Here is a 16,139-nt window from a genome sequence, read left to right on the forward strand (position 1 = left end):
ATGCAGGGTGATTACTTAATTCCCCTTGCTGCATTATACTTGCGAGCCGTTGATCTCTTAGAGGCATACTCCCAATTAGGAAAAGTATCCAAATAACGCCTAGTAGTCAGATACGTCATTCATGTTGCAAGGGGTTGTATAGTTATTAAATGAAAAACTTTTCATGCGAACACCCTGTGCTCTCAAAAACCCAATTAGAAAGTTGTGCTAAAAAAATTCATTTTCCCCAAGTGCGATATTCACCGAGATATTCGAATTTGAAAAACGGAGGGAAGGTGGGAAAGAACAGCAAAAACTAACGGACGACGATTCTTCCCAAGATTTTCCTGGTTTTTGAATTCTAATACACTGAAGAGCCAAAAAAACTGGTCCACCTGCCTAATATTGTGTAGGGCCCCCGCGAGCCCGCAGAAGTGCCGCAACACGACGTGGCACGGACTCGACTAATGTCTGAAGTAGTGCTGGAGGTAATTGACACCATGAATCCTGCAGGGCTGTCCATAAATCCATAGGAGTAAGAGGGGGTGGAGATCTCTTCTGAACAGCACGTTGCAAGGCATCCCAGATATGTTCATGTCTGGGGATTTAGGTGGCCAGCGGAAGTGTCTAAAGTCAGAATAGTGTTCCTGGAGCCACTTTGTAGCAATTCTGGACGTGTGGGGTGTCGCATTGTCCTGCTGAAATTGTTCAAGTCCGTCGGAATGCACAATGGACATGAATGGGTGCAGGTGATCAGACAGGATGCTTACGTACCTGTCACCTGTCAGAGTCGTATCTTGACGTATCAGGGGTATACAGGCGCGGATCCAGGGTGATGTGTTGGGGGGGGGCGATTTTTTACAATGAAGATGTCGATCGGTGAGACCCAACCTAGTGTCCGCAGGTGCCAAAGTACTTAAAATTAAAAAACTAATAAAAAATTAATTAAGAATTAAAATTATTTAAAACTTTCAATTAATTTTCATTTAAAAAATTAATTGAACATTAAAATTAATTACGATTACATTTAATTGAAAATAAAAATTAATTACGATTACATTTAATTGAAAATAAAAATTAATTACGATTACATTTAATTGAAAATAAAAATTAATTTAAATGAAAATTAATTAAAAATTGAAGGCAGTTAAAAATTAAATCTAAATTAAAATTTATATTTATAAAAATTATATTTTTTCAATATGCAACATACTTATTTAAAAAATTGCTTGCAGCAACTGGTGTTACAATTAATGAATAAGCTGTTTTTGATAATAAATTTGAACGTTTGTGCCGGCTACCCTCGCAAAAAATACCGTACGAAAAAAAAGTTTGAGGTGCAGACTGAATAATGTGTGTTATATTTATAAACATTGTAAGGAATTCTGATGCGCATTACCAGTTAAAAATATTTTTTATTAACAGTATCCTGAGCAATTGTACAAATAAGTAAAAACTTTGCAGATGAAAAAAGAGCAGAATATGAAAAGCGTATGAAGAATTGGTATTTTAAAATGTTCCTAGAATACTACTTCTTCCTCCTTCGCTTGATAAAAATTAAGGCTCACAGTTAGCCGGACAAAACAATGTGCACAAATAAAAATTCATCCGAATGTATTCGATAAATGCTTTGTCTCAGCTTTTCAAGTCAAAGTAGAGAGATACTTTCCGTTTAAATTTAATTTTTTTGATCCCTGTGAAAGTATTAAACGTTTCTCTTTGTGACGTTATGATAACAATTAGGCAAAATAATATGAATAAAATAAGGATCTCGGTCAACCAGAGGAAATGAATTCTAAGCTAACTCGGATACAAGAAACCTCGTTTAAGAGAGACGATCCTTGAACATTTGAAGGAAAAAACAATTATCTAAAGCCCTGACCATGGCCTCCACATCCTAGAGCGGGGCCCCTAGGCTAAAGCCTCTAGTGGGCCCCCAGACCAGACTTTTCACGGGCCCCTTTATAGTTAATTTATAGCTTAAAAAAAAGCGGTAAATTAATCTCATTCGCGGACGATACAGTACTGTATGTTGAAGACACTGAAATTACAAATTTAATAAAAAAAAAGTTGAAGAGGACCTATTTAAAATCAGTAACTGGCTCAAGAAAAATAAACTAAAACTAAACATACAGAAAACTAAATACATATGCTTAAAAACAAGAAACATAAATACACTGCTGGCCACCCAAATTGCAACACCAAGAAAGACAAGAGATACCGCAACAATATTTATTTTGTAGATAACATGTTGACCAAGCATCAAATGATTAAATTTATAGACTTCTGTGAAGTGTGGTTCCTGCCAAAATCAGTAGCCAGAGTAGCCGCCATTGTTGGAGATCACCGCTGCCACACGCCTCGGCATCGATTCAAAGAGAGTTTGGATGTGTTCTTGGGGTACAGCAGACCAAGCAGCTTCCACGCGTTGCCAAAGTTGATCTGGTGTGGCAGCTGGGGATGTAATCTGGGTCAATCGTTGAGCAACCATGGACCACATGTTTTCTATCGGCGAAAGATCCGGACAGCGAACTGGCCAGGGAAGCAATTCAATCTGGCGATTGACGAAGAACCTTTGGACAATGCGTGCCACGTGTGGTCGCGCATTATCCTGTTGAAATATGGCTGTGGGCAAGCCCTGAAGGTAAGGAAGGACAACTGGCTCCAACACCTCGGAGATGTAGCGCTGGCTTTTTAAAGTACCGGCAATGCGTACTAGAGGAGTGCGAGAGTGATATCCAATACTGCCCCATACCATAATACCCGGTGCAGGACCAGTGTGGCGGTGCATAACGCAGCTGTTCAGCATCCTCTCTCCACGGTGTCTCCAGACTCGAATCCGACCATCGTGGTGTTGCAGACAGAAGCGTGACTCGTCAGTAAAGACAATTTCATTCCATTGTGCCGTCCACATCCTTCTTTCATCGCACCATTGGCGGCGGAGACGTCTGTCGTTCTGCGTCAAGGGTAGACGAAGCAATGGACGTCTTGCGGACAGACCACTCTGCTGTAAACGGCGTCGAATGGTACGCGCAGACACTGGATGATGCGGTACAGACTGAATGTGCTGTGCTTTGGTTCGTGATGTGGCTGAGCGATCCGTCACTGCCATACGCACAATACGCCTGTCATCACGTGAAGTGGTGCACTGAGGTGGATGCGATCGAACGCGTCGGTCCGTCGTACCCTCCTGCATCCAACGATAACATATCCGCATTACAGTTGTTTGGTTTCGTCCAACACGACTACCGATTTCCCTGAAAGATAATCCACAATCTCGGTGGGCCACTATCCTTCCTTTGTCGAATACTTGATCAAAAGATGATCGCTGTTTTCTACGAGGCATAATTGATCGTTTTTTTTGAAAAAAACCACAAGAAAAACACAATTGCCATACTTCAAATCGTCGAAATCTCCAAGCCTTAAATAGCGCTTTGAAGTGGCGCCACAGGCGCGCGTGATGTACGTCTGCAGCGAAATTCTAATCATTTGCATATCTCACCTCCGCTAATGCATGTTGTAAATTTCATATTATTTGCATGCTTCCTTCAGGGTGTTGCATTTACGGTGGCCAGCAGTGTAGTTTGGCAAATTTAAGTATAAAAATTCATGATCATTGTCCGTGTCAACATAAATTACAATGTAACTGTCAAGAAATTGAAAGAGTACATGAATACAACTACCTAGGAATAATAATACAAGATGATTTAAAATGGAAATCACAGTGTGAAAAAATAATAAAAAAATTAAGAATATATGCAGCAATTCTTTATAGACTAAGAGACACAATAGACAATAACTTTCTAAAAGATTTATTTTATGCTTGGATATATTCAACAGTAACATATGGAATCACTGCTTGGGGAGGTGCATATCAAACAGATATACAAAAACTAGATAATATATATAACAAGATAAGATCCCAAATAACAAGCACCACAATAAACACCAACAAAACAGAATGCCATAAGCTAACTATAAGACAAAACTATGTTTATAGACTAATAAAATTTTCATTCTTAAACAATAATTGGTTAGAAATGAAACAAAATAGAACGTCATCTAGATTAAATAACATATATAAAGTGCCAAAAACAAATAAAACGTTATTTCAAAAGAGTTATAGATACACCGCTCCAAAAATAATGAATCTATACCATACAATCAATCATACAAATAATTACATAAGATCTAATAACAATATATTCACGTTTTCTATGAATACCAGTCTAGAATCTATATTACAACAATAATACAACCACATGATACAATCCATCTGTATGTAAAATTTCTTTGCAACATAAATACAAAAAAAAACAAAAAAAACTGTATATTGAACAATTATAAACCGACCTAAACCATAATAGGCTGTTGCTAAGAAAAATAATCTACGGAGAAACCCTGTAGACCTACTGGAAGGACAGGCATGTCCCTTGAGGTCAAAAGTGTATGTTTAATGTGTTTCTGTATATGCTTGTATATATGTTTGTATGTTATTAAAAAAAAAAAAAAAATGATGAGAATCGTCCCCGGCCCTGTCAGCTCCACCCTTGGGAACATGAACTTTACGCACAACAACAAAGTACTTATCAAATAAATAGGTAGGCTACTACGCGCACACTGACAGCCCCCTTACCCGTAACGGGTCGCACTGAGCTTGCGAAAAATTCTTGTGACCGCTCAAACTTTAAACGACTTCATGCTTTCAGATAAAAAGCTGAACCTATGCGGCGCAGCTTTTGTCCTCTCATATGTAGGGTCCGTGATAAGGCGGTTTCAGTACAGCTCAGGGTAGATGTTTTCCCTGTTCAGATTTTGAATGCCGGTGATGGGATCGGCCAAATGAGCTTTGTTTACATCAGTGATTCCAGGTGAGCCCTCTGTGGTCTGTCTCGTTCGGTAGAGAATTTTATCTATTTGCCGGCAGATCCATGTGGGGCCCTCAACTGGCTCTGCTTGTCTCGTACTAATTCATATCAGCTCAGTACTCCCCACTCGGCGCTGGACCCGACCAAAGGGACTTTGTTTCCATCCACGGGGTCCCTAAGGTGGTCCCTCTTGTTTCGCTCAATACCTTTTTTAGTATTTACTCATGATCTGCTTGTCGTATGCACTGAAAAGGTTCGGAACCGCTGCTGGAAACTCAAGCATCCAAAGCCGAGCTCCACTCACTCCAGCAACTTTTCGTGTTCACGTATACGCTTCGAGGACTTGGCGATCGGTGTAGAGAACATTAAGCAGTCTTCTTTCAGTTACTCACGTTCTATACAGTTAATTTTTCTTTCTGTGAACAATTTTATAGCACACCAAACTTGTATCCTTTCTTAAAATGAAAATAAGTACTATACACAGTAAAACACCCATTTATGACATGTCTGTATTTACAAATAATACCTTTAACTTCCTCATTTATCACTTATAATTTTCAAACGAGACGATGAAATTAAAAAAAATTACAAATTTCCAGCTTTGTATACCCGATTTATGAAAATATTTTGCGTCTGAAACCCATTTTTGTCTTCAAATAAAGTTTCCCATCCTACTACGTATAGAGTCACTTTCAATAATCTCTACATTAATCCGGTGTTTTTAGGCCGGTTTTCTCCGAGCATAGAAGAGGAAAACATAGTGCGCACATGTTTATGAACAGAAGTTTGTTATTTAAATGGACTTTCTCAATCAATTTGCAGTAATTCGGCGATTTCATTAACCCAGTACACCCTGGTGTGATATGTGCCAGATTAGCGAGAGTCTACTGTACTAATAATTCATATCTCTTAGTTCTAGAAAAATTAAATTCCATCAGCCTTTTTTTTTTTGCTGGTAATTTTTCAGTTTTTCCCCTCAATTTTTTTTTTTGCAACACTGATTTTAACCATCCTCATGCCCCGTTACTAAAGACAATGTCTTATTTACAGAACTAAATGGGCTATAGCCCAGGGTGGCAAGTTCAGAAGTTCGGCAAATTTGAGGATTGAGTGGCCAAGAAAATTAGCAAAATGGGAGAAGGGCGGTGAAATTTTTATAACCCTCAAATAAACCCACCTCTGCCCAGACAGCAAGTGACCGTGTCAGTGAGTGACCTAGAGAGTTTGCAAGCACGTGAATGAGCAAAAGCGTGACTTAGAGCGGGAGTAAGAATGTGAATGATCAAATGAGTGGCATAAAGAATGAGGGACCAGTTCAGTAAGTGGCCTAGAGTCAGCCGTCAGAAGCATATACTGGGCCCTCGGAAAAAGTAATTTTTCTGAGCCCCCTACCTGGTGAGACACGTTTACTTTTAAAATTTTAAACCAGAGGCCCCTCTACATTTGAGGCCCCCGCCCGCGGGGAATGCGTTAAGACCATAGAGTAAGAATAATATTTTTTATATATTTATATCTTTATGATAATATATTTATATCTTTAGTCTATGGTTAAGACGGTATTGTCTAGAGTGCGTGTAAGTAACGAAACAATTACCAAAACCAGCGTCAAACACGTGTGACCAAAACAGGGTGCAAACATGTAAATGACTAAAAGGTCCGTCCCACGAGAGTTTGCTAGGAGACGCTGGGTAAGATAATTAAAGTTAATAAAAGTCTTTGTCGGACATAAACCGCAAAAATAACAGCGGGCGTGAAGTAAACCGTAATTGTTCGGTCATTCACAAAGGAAGACGCTCGTCCCTCTGCCTTTGTATTGAAAGCCATAAAAATTATTGCTTCCCCGAGGCGACCGCGGATCCTGACAAAGACTTTTATTATCTTTAACTTTAATTATCTTACCCAGCGTCCCCTAGCAAACTCTCGTGGGACGGACCTTTAAAAGAGTGACTTTAACACAGGTGTACTTGCAGGAGTGGGGCTATAACATGGGATGGAAAATTCGTGGATAGAGTAGTCAAGAAAATTAGACTAGAGTGGAAGAAGGGCGGTGAAATTTGTGTAGCCTACAGGCGGCAAAACCGTAAATGCGCTTCTGACTGAACATCAAAATTACTCTCAATCTCCTAACCTGAATCTCTGGTTCGGTTTCAAATAAACAACTCATAAAGGATGAAAACTTTAATTTGGAACCACCTTAGCACGAGTTTCAGAGAATTACTAATCAGAGAAACACAAATACACGAAATACTAAATGGCAAATCTTGGTTATTCGAATAGGACGTCAAGATAAAATATGAAAATGTTCTTAATAATGAAAATATAACATTGAAAAGTTATTGAAACAAGTATAGACTGTTTTCGATAACAAGAAATAATTGACGCATATTTCAATAAAATATGTGGGTACTAATTTGACTGCATAATTAAGAAAAATTTAAGAGTAAAAAAACTTCCTAATGAAATTCTAATATTGCGCGATTTAAAATAATAAATTTCTTATTCAATTTTGTGCAGACTATATGGTTGTCAAAAACCTATTCAAAAACAGTTTTTCGCCACAGATACGTTAAACAGCAAAAGCTTACTTTCATGCAAATCGGAATGATTTTTATTAATATTTAATTATGATTATCAAGTGCACAATATTAATTTTCCAATCCGTTAAATAGCTGTTTTCCGTTAAATGGCAAGTGCACAATATTAATGAACATCCGACACCACACAATCAATTTTATATAGTGGATTCCACTTATAACGTTCCTCAAGGCCGAACTCTTAGAACCTTTTCCCGCTTAGTGCGATTCATTTTCGTGGTCCCATCTTCAACTAATGCTCAGACTATAGAGACGTTGCAAGCGGAAAAACGCTTTATGGCGGTTTTTGGAAAAGCGTTATACGCGCGATCCACTTATAATGTTTAATCCAGGTACTTATTTCAAATTACAAAGACTTTAATTATTAGATGGGGCCGAGGCCTATATTTTCATAGATATTATAGAGAAGCTATGTGTGTTCAAATGCTCACCTTCTGCAGCAGGGCTTTTGAGCTACGTTTTCGAGGGGGGGGGGCCTTTGCTGAGATTTTTCATACTTTTAGGCCCCACTATAGTGAATTTCTTGACTGAAAATCAAAAAATGATAAGAATCGTCCTGAGCCCTGTTAGCCTCACCCTGTGGGGGAACCCCCCGTTAATGTCATTATCAGTGAATCCGTAAGCGAATGCAGCTTCATTCTCTGGGAAAACCCCAGATGTGCTACAAAAAGTAATAGAATTAATTTTCTTAACACCCATTTATTTTAAAATTTTAAAATTTTTGCTTACTGAAAACATTTTTTTTCGAAGACATGGCCATTTTTTGATCCACGTCAAGCTTGCGGGTTTCAGGACTGAATTAAAAAAAAAAGAGATAACAAAGGCTAGAAAACGATGATTCATCTTATTGGATGGCTTGTGCTTTATTGCGCGTTACCAAGAAAACTGAAGGGTGTACATTTTTTTGCCTCTCTACACGAGCCCTTAGGCGCTAGGGGGTAAGCGAAAAGGCAGCGTGACAGCCGAATCGTATGGAATCCCTGTAGAACCTTGGTGGGAATGCAATTGACCCTCCTCCGGCTATGACTTCTTTATTTTTTCGACCTTACCAGCAGAAGAAATCTCAAGGTGGAACTTGGGGAACAAATTTTAGGGAAAGGAACTTTGAGAAAAAAAGGAAATTAATTAAAAAAATTAAGGATTAATAAAGAAAAAAAGTGAGGTAACTGGAGTTATGTTTGCTTGAAGGCTCTTGGGAGGGGCGATCGCCCCTTCACCTATTGTTTAAAGGCTCTTGGGGGGGCCCCCCTGGATCCGCCACTGCTCCCATATCACACCAACTGCACACGCCCCATACCATCACAGAGCCTCCACCAGCTTCAACAGTCCCCTGTTGACATGTAGGGTCCATGGATTCATGAGGTTGTCTCCATACCCGTACACGTCCATCAGCTCGAAGCAATTGGAACCGAGACTCGTCAGACCAGGCAACGTGTTTCCAGTCCTCAACAGTCCAATGTCGGTGTTGTCGGGCCCAGGCGAGGCGTAAAGCTTTGTGTCGTGCAGTCATCAAGGGTACACGAGTGGGCCTTCGGCTCCGAAAGCCCATATCGATGATGTTTCGTTGAATGGTTCGCACGCTGACACTTGTTGATGGCCCAGCATTGAAATCTGCAGCAATTTGTGGAAGGGTTGCACGTCTGTCACGTTTAATGATTCTCGTCAGTCGTCGTTGGTCCCGTTCTTGCATGATCTTTTTCCGGCCGCAGCGATGTCGTAGATTTAATTTTTTACCGGATTCCCGATATTCACGGTACACTCGTGAAATGGTCGTACGTGAAAATCCAAATTTCATCACTATCTCGGAGCGCTTAAGTGCTCTGGAACTGTGCCACACATCACTCAAGCGATCCGTAATTATTCCACGGATCACTTAAGTAATCTGGGAATGTTCCGCGGGTAAAACTTAGTGATGTAGAACCGCAGTGAGGGCAGTTTAAATGCTCTAAAACCGTACCACATGTCACTCAAGGGATCTCTAAATGTTCCACGGATCGTTTAAGTGTTCTGCAACTGTGTCACGGGTTACTTAGGTGAGGCTTACTTCAGTGATCTGAAAATGTGCCACGGGTTACTTAAATGCTCTGGACTTGTGCCACGAGTCATTTAAGCGATTTGTAAAAATGTGCCGCTTAGTTCATTTTTACAAAATTAGGTTTGAGGAGGTTTGAATGCAACCGATCAGTTTATTGGTTGTATTCTTTAAGTTTTATAAGAGCACTTTTACAAAACTTTTACGGTGTAATCCCGGCCTCAGATAGGTTTCACTGCACAGTCATACCTCGGCTCACGAAGTTTTATGCTAGCGAGAACGTGATTCCAGAACAAAATTATCTTCGTTAGCCGAGGTGTTACTGTATTTGCAAGTGCAACGTATGAGTTTATGAGTTTGAGGGCCATATCATGTTTCACACAAGATAATTGAAAAAAGTAATTTTTTTTTACGTAGCCGTTTTGACAGCAGCTTTTCCGCGACTATTCCCGCTGCCTAGGGGTTAAATAAAATGAATTTCTTAACCAATTTTTTTCGGTTGGAAAAACTAACTTATAAATGTGTGAATGGAGGAAAACATCGTATGGAATACAAGTAACGCTCAAACTTGTCAGAAAAATTGTTAATGAAGTCCGAGCAGTGACGTCTATGAGTGTAAAATGAAAACAATATAGTTAGGAAAAATATCCGATTGATAAAAAAAATTACATATTGTTCTGTATTAAAAAAAAGCGTTAAAATACAAATGTAACTATTTATAATAATTGTTACTTAAATTAAAATTATACCTAGAAAATTAAATTTGTCATCTGATATTAGCAGTTAACGTGTTCTATAGTTGTCTGGGAGTACTATAATAAATTATTTGATGTTTCTTCGAGTGGATTCGATCTGGTTATATTGTTCGGAGCTACAAACGGGGTTCGACGTAACTCGTGCTGCTCTGAGAAATGTCCCTGGGTCCAGGGTTGAAACTGCCAGGCTAGTCTTGCCGTCTTCAATGATGGGAGCGTAATAAGACTTACTACGAGAGAAGCTACATGAGTGTGATAGCCAAAGCAAACGGGGCTTACTCAGATCGAATCCGCCTTTTTTTACTTTTCAACTATTTCTCAGATAAATTTTCACAACAGTCGTGTAAAAAGCAAGTACTGTCGGTGTGTCAAATCACGACCTCCTATATAACCTAGTTATCTAGGTGGTCGTGCCCTGTTGAAGGTATATTATTTTAGAACCAATTAAAGGGGGGAACCGTTATCTTACATTTGTCATATTATATATATAGGGTGCAACAAACAAACAAACCGAGAATCCTATTCTGTAATATAAAATATCCATCGGAGCGAGTCATCTCGCTTAACACCTTGTTGGTGAGCCAATGAGTTTGATGACTTGTGGGCTAGAAGCCAGCGTCGGTTTAAAAGAAAAACAAAAGAAGTGACGTCACGCGTTTCTTGCTGAAGCCGCAACTAGATGCTTGGTCAATGAGGGCAAGCGCGCATTTTGGCGCCCTAAGTAATGTTAAAAGAGAGGTGGAAGGGTAAAATTTGCGCCCTCTCTGCTCTGGCACCCGGGGCACCAGACCCTCCTGCCGCCGCCCCCCCCCCGGCAGTTGCGGTGCTGGACCCAACCCTGACTCTCGCACTCAGCATTTTTTTCATGAAGTCGTATAGTCTACACCAGGGTTGGCCAACCCGCGGCACGCCATGGTATCAGGAGTGGCACGCGAACGCTTTTTAAAAAATTAAAGAAATTCTATTCCAAAGAAATTCTCTCGAACTTTTAAACAATTCTTTTCTGAAAGAATGAATGATGGTCATAAGATTTATATGGTCTTAAAGACTTAACGGTACTCTTAAAATAAGAATTATGAGATGGTTTTCTATTCAATGCGAGATTCTGTTCGGTATTTCATTTTTGAGTATAGTTGCTGAATGTCCCTATGTTCACGAGATTCAGGATCGTCCCAGACCAGACCAGAATTGAACGTTTCCGTCGCTGCCCAGCCTTTGCAGGCTGTCTAGCGACTTACAGATCACCAGGGGTGGTATGAGAAGGAAAAAGACAAGTTTGTGCATGTGTGTAAGGTATGTAGTGTATGTGTGTGTGTAGAGAATGAGCCAGGAGAGTATTGTTTACAAATCTTCGCGAAATGAATGCTCATCGAGATAAAACACAACACAATCGAAGAACAAGGGGGAAATGTCTTAAGGGAAGTAGCTGATGATATGCTACCCAAAAACCCCAACATTATAAATATTTACATAATCGAGAGACACTAACCAGAGATGTTTGAGGTACTATTGAACCCTCATCAGTCATATAACCATAATCAAGAACGTCAAAGAAAAAGTTATAATGAAGACATGACACATACCATCTCTGTATTGTAATAACATCAGTTTCAACACGACACGAACCCAATGCACCATTTTATGCAAGCGCAAATTATGAATAAATGAGAAAAATTATTAATTGCGGGGGGAAAAAAAAAACAACAACATATAAATGCCTCTGAATTGCGATCACAGCATCCGCAATATCAAACAAAACTGATATTAAATTGATAAATTGTTTTGAAAAAAAAAAAAAATCAAAATCATGAAAATGTTCTGCAAATTACATCAATTCGTCACCCAATCCACGCTCAGCAAGTCCATTGGCCTAGAGTGTACTGTGGGTATTCTAGGGTCATAACAGACAATTTCTCTAATATGCGGGTGTTCAGAAGATCGTAGCCTGTCAAAATGAGCATTGGCAAGCTCCTTGATATAGTCCAAGATTAGTGGTAAGTCACTAACCAAAATCTTACGGATGTTTTTTCCTCTCACATACCAGGGGGCTCTGGTAAACTGACGAAGAATGATGTTCTGCTGTGTCTGTAAACGTTTCATATTTGCAAGACTGGCATGAGCCCACACTGGGGCAGCATATGTCAGAATAGGACGAATAATAGTTTTAAAAAGAATTACTTTATTCCTCAACGTTAGCCTGGCCTGTGGGAATGTGATTCTGGATAGCATCCCAACTGCTTGTGAGGCCTTATTTCTTACGTACATCACCTGAGGAGAAAATGCGAGCGACTTATCTAGTATGCAACCTAGATATTTGACTTGGAGTTTTCTTGTCAACACCGTATTGCCGATGTATATGGGAGTTCTTGGAAACTTGTACCGTCTTGTGAAGAGAATATATTGACATTTTTGATGATTCAACTTTATATCGTTGTCTTGGCACCAGTCCTCAACGTCTTCAGTTGATTCTTGTAAATTTTCAATACATTTTTTCCCTTTTTTGTGATTGGTCAACAGGATGGCATCGTCAGCAAATAGACCAAGCATTCCGCGCTGAGGAGCTGGGAAGTCATTGATGTATAGCGCAAAGAGCAGTGGTCCCAAACAAGAACCCTGCGGGACAGACGCTCTTATTGGTCTAACAGTTGAGAGACAGTTGCCATTTTTGACTTGGAATCTTCGATTGGAAAGGTAACTGTTTAAAAAGATGATGAAATAGTCAGGCAAACCCAGGTCAATTAGTTTGGATAATAAGGTCGTGTGATTCGTTTTGTCGAAGGCCTTACATATATCCAGACAGAGAGCACAGACATGTTCCTTGTAGTTGAACGCAGATTCAGGATCGTCCCTGTCAGGGACATGCATTGTATAGTACAATTACATTGTACATCCATGAATTCTAGAGGAAAGGGGGCAAGCCCTCTTACACAAAATTTATTGGGGGCGGGTGGAGGGGTTCAAACACCCTGAACGCCCACGTACCGGTGTCGATGTCCAACATGGTGTAGGTAAGATGAACTTCTACCGATATACGTATTTACACAATTTGCATTCAGTAATGGAATTTATGACTCAAAATATAAAAACAATTTAGAATTCAAAAGAGTGGCAAACTGGACACTTTTTTGTGAAAATTAAAGGACAGCCAAACAATATTTCACAAGAATAGAGAAGATTACTTTTCTTTCCGAGTTCACGTCAACATATTCTAAGAGAGGGGCAATGTTACGAACTATCGACGATAGATGGCGCGATTTCTTCTGATGGCTCTCTAAATGTCGAAATCAGTTGATACCGGTTTCGGTCTAGCGCATAGGCATGCGATTGGCACCTATGCGCCCCTCCAGGCAGTGGTCCAACCCCTCCTCACAGTAGCGCCGCCGACTAGGAAACTGTAAGATAGAATTTTGTGGAATGTTCTATTTCTCGAAGTTTCTGTCGGGGTTATAACTAGTGCGGCGCTCACAAGATGGCAGGCTAGACAGGCACAAGGAGATTCAGTCAGATGTGTTTAAACGTTGAGAGAAAGTTGTTAGCTCTCTGATTAGCCTGTAAATTGCTGTTCTGTAAATAAATCTGTGTTTGTCCATCGAACCGCTTCTTGTTTTGCAATCTCGAAGTCTTGTGGAAAATTATCCGGAACAGTATTATATAATGATTTTTTTCCTCCGCCATATCTTCTTCTGTGTCTGGTCTAGTGTAGGAGGTTCTTTTATAAGGGAAAAAAATTACTATTATTATTGGAGTGAAAGAAGCTTGATTATTTCATGTTTCTCTAGTTGATTTTTCAATTGAACCGTAACGCGTGTTCCTCAACAAAATCGTTAGGGTTCATTCAGATTACGTCAGCATCGGGGGTTTCGGATTTGCTGACAAGTGGGGGTTCAAAGGTTGCTTACGTCATCAACCACCCCTTTTTTGAAGATATGAAATATTCTAAGCAACTGTCGAAATTTTGCTGACGGGGGGAAGTGTTTTGCTAACAAGGACAGCTTTTGCTAGCTGGCGCTTCTGATCAACTCTTCAAAAGAGCGCCGGTTCAGACTCACTCACAAAAAAGAACCGTTTCGCTCATCAATAATAATAATCTTCGACTGAAGTCAGCTTTCTCTAGGGAATTCCAAATAATGTCGGCAGTCCCTGACAAACATAATCTACTTGAAAAACAATAAGCCCCTTTCAGAGCCCCCAAAAATTAATCAAGCTCATTAAATTGCTCCTCTCCACGGTAATCTTTAGTAAAAGGCGAAAGATTAGCTCGTAGATTGAAGAGAAGCCAGAGCATAAACAATCTGTAACGGAGAAATTATATATATATAATTACGTTTTTGATAATTTAATTGACATTATGTTTGCAAAATTTAGGTTTAAAATAGTATTTTTTTGAGAAATTATATATTAATAATTTTTGACAATAAAGTTATTGGCTTTTTGTTCTCAAAAAATTTCAACTATTAACTTTCATTAAGAGCATATGCATAGCATCTTATCGACAGATGGCAGCACATTCTGCCATATTGAGAAGCATTGAAATGACACAAGCATTTATAGCCCGGACCAGACTCAAATTTTTGTCCCTATGCACAATGGCGGCTCGAGCTTTCCTGCCACCCGGATGCACAACATTTGGTGCCCCCCCCCCCTGAGATCCTATTGCAGCGGGGAGAATCACCCCCCTTCCCGCAATCAAAAATTGAAAAGTGTTTATCGAAAACTAAAAATATTTTTTAAAATATATTTATGGTACATTTTTTTCCAACTTAGAATGCTACTTTTGCGGGACAACTTGAAATTTCAAATTTTCAACACAGCTCTTTCCCCCCTCTCTTCAATCCACTTATCGCGTCCCTCCTCCAAAGGAAGGTTCTGTGTATACCACTGCAGTGCTTTCTGAGCCAAAATGAAATTTTATTACCTGACCATAAAAGCAATAGAATATTTATAAAAATAATACTAATTTAATTATATTTTGATTATATATTGCGAATAAAATAATGAAGTTAGCAAATGTTATTTTCTAATGGGATACTTTACAATAAGCCGCTGTAGGCAAGGCCGCTTTTAGGAGTGTGCGGCCGCACCGAGCCCCGCGCTTGGAGGGGCAGCATGCTTTTGGTGAAATAAAATAAGGTTGCTTCATTTTGACAATAAAGGAACTGTTAGAAAAATCTAAATGAATAAGCGAAAATCAAGGGCGTAGCGAGGGGGAGGGACTTGGGGGTTTGGTCCCCCCCCCCCCCCGAAATGTGAGAAAATGACTGAAAAAAGGGAAAAAGATGGCCAAATCCATTGTTCTGTCACTTTGGTCCCCCCCCCCGAAATGTAAGTGCCCCCCCCCCCCGAACGAAATTTCTGGCTACGCCCCTGGCGAAAATTATTTGTCGCACACACGCTAATCAATTATAGTAATGATAAAACAAAAAAGACTCGTTATTTATTGAATGCTGTTGTGGGAAGCGGTTGGAAAGGATGCACTAAACATCCTCGCTCTATATTTATGGGAATATATATATGCGTGTGTGTGCACATTATATTTTCCAAGATTGTATCAATAAAGAGTGCTGGAGTGTCTCCCTAGTGCAGGTGGAGACAGCCACCGAGACTGACTTGTAGGAACATTCTTTTCAGCACACGTTGCTTGTATATACACGTTGCCAAGTTGTGGCACAATGCCAACATAAACACATATAACAAGTAGGACTACAACAAACACTATAACCGGATTCAAACTACACTAAAATGAATTCAAACAAACCGTTTTGAAAAAAGATGCTGTTTTTGTTTTCGTGAATATTTTGTCCATTTTTGATTTTGCCGTGAGACGAAAAAAAATGTGACGCAACTTCTAACGAATTCATCCAGTTTCGTAAAATTATTTAAAAAGACCCATTCGCGTCAGAGAAAAAGGTTG

The 16,139-nt window shown here is 39.6% G+C and overlaps 2 non-coding genes across 2 annotated transcripts; one reads left to right on the forward strand and one right to left on the reverse strand.

The window, feature by feature from the left end:
• Positions 1-10,316: 10,316 nt before the first annotated feature.
• LOC149079148 (RNase MRP) lies at positions 10,317-10,519 on the forward strand. Its single transcript, XR_016193753.1, has one exon.
• Positions 10,520-14,399: 3,880 nt separating this feature from the next.
• LOC149079149 (U5 spliceosomal RNA) lies at positions 14,400-14,513 on the reverse strand. Its single transcript, XR_016193733.1, has one exon. It is a non-coding gene; the product is annotated as a U5 spliceosomal RNA (small nuclear RNA).
• Positions 14,514-16,139: the final 1,626 nt, after the last annotated feature.

Source organism: Pholcus phalangioides, unplaced genomic scaffold (assembly GCF_987345545.1).
Source record: "Pholcus phalangioides strain wild (caught in Gottingen) unplaced genomic scaffold, Ppha-v1.0 ptg000012l_1, whole genome shotgun sequence".
Taxonomy (NCBI): domain Eukaryota; kingdom Metazoa; phylum Arthropoda; class Arachnida; order Araneae; family Pholcidae; genus Pholcus; species Pholcus phalangioides.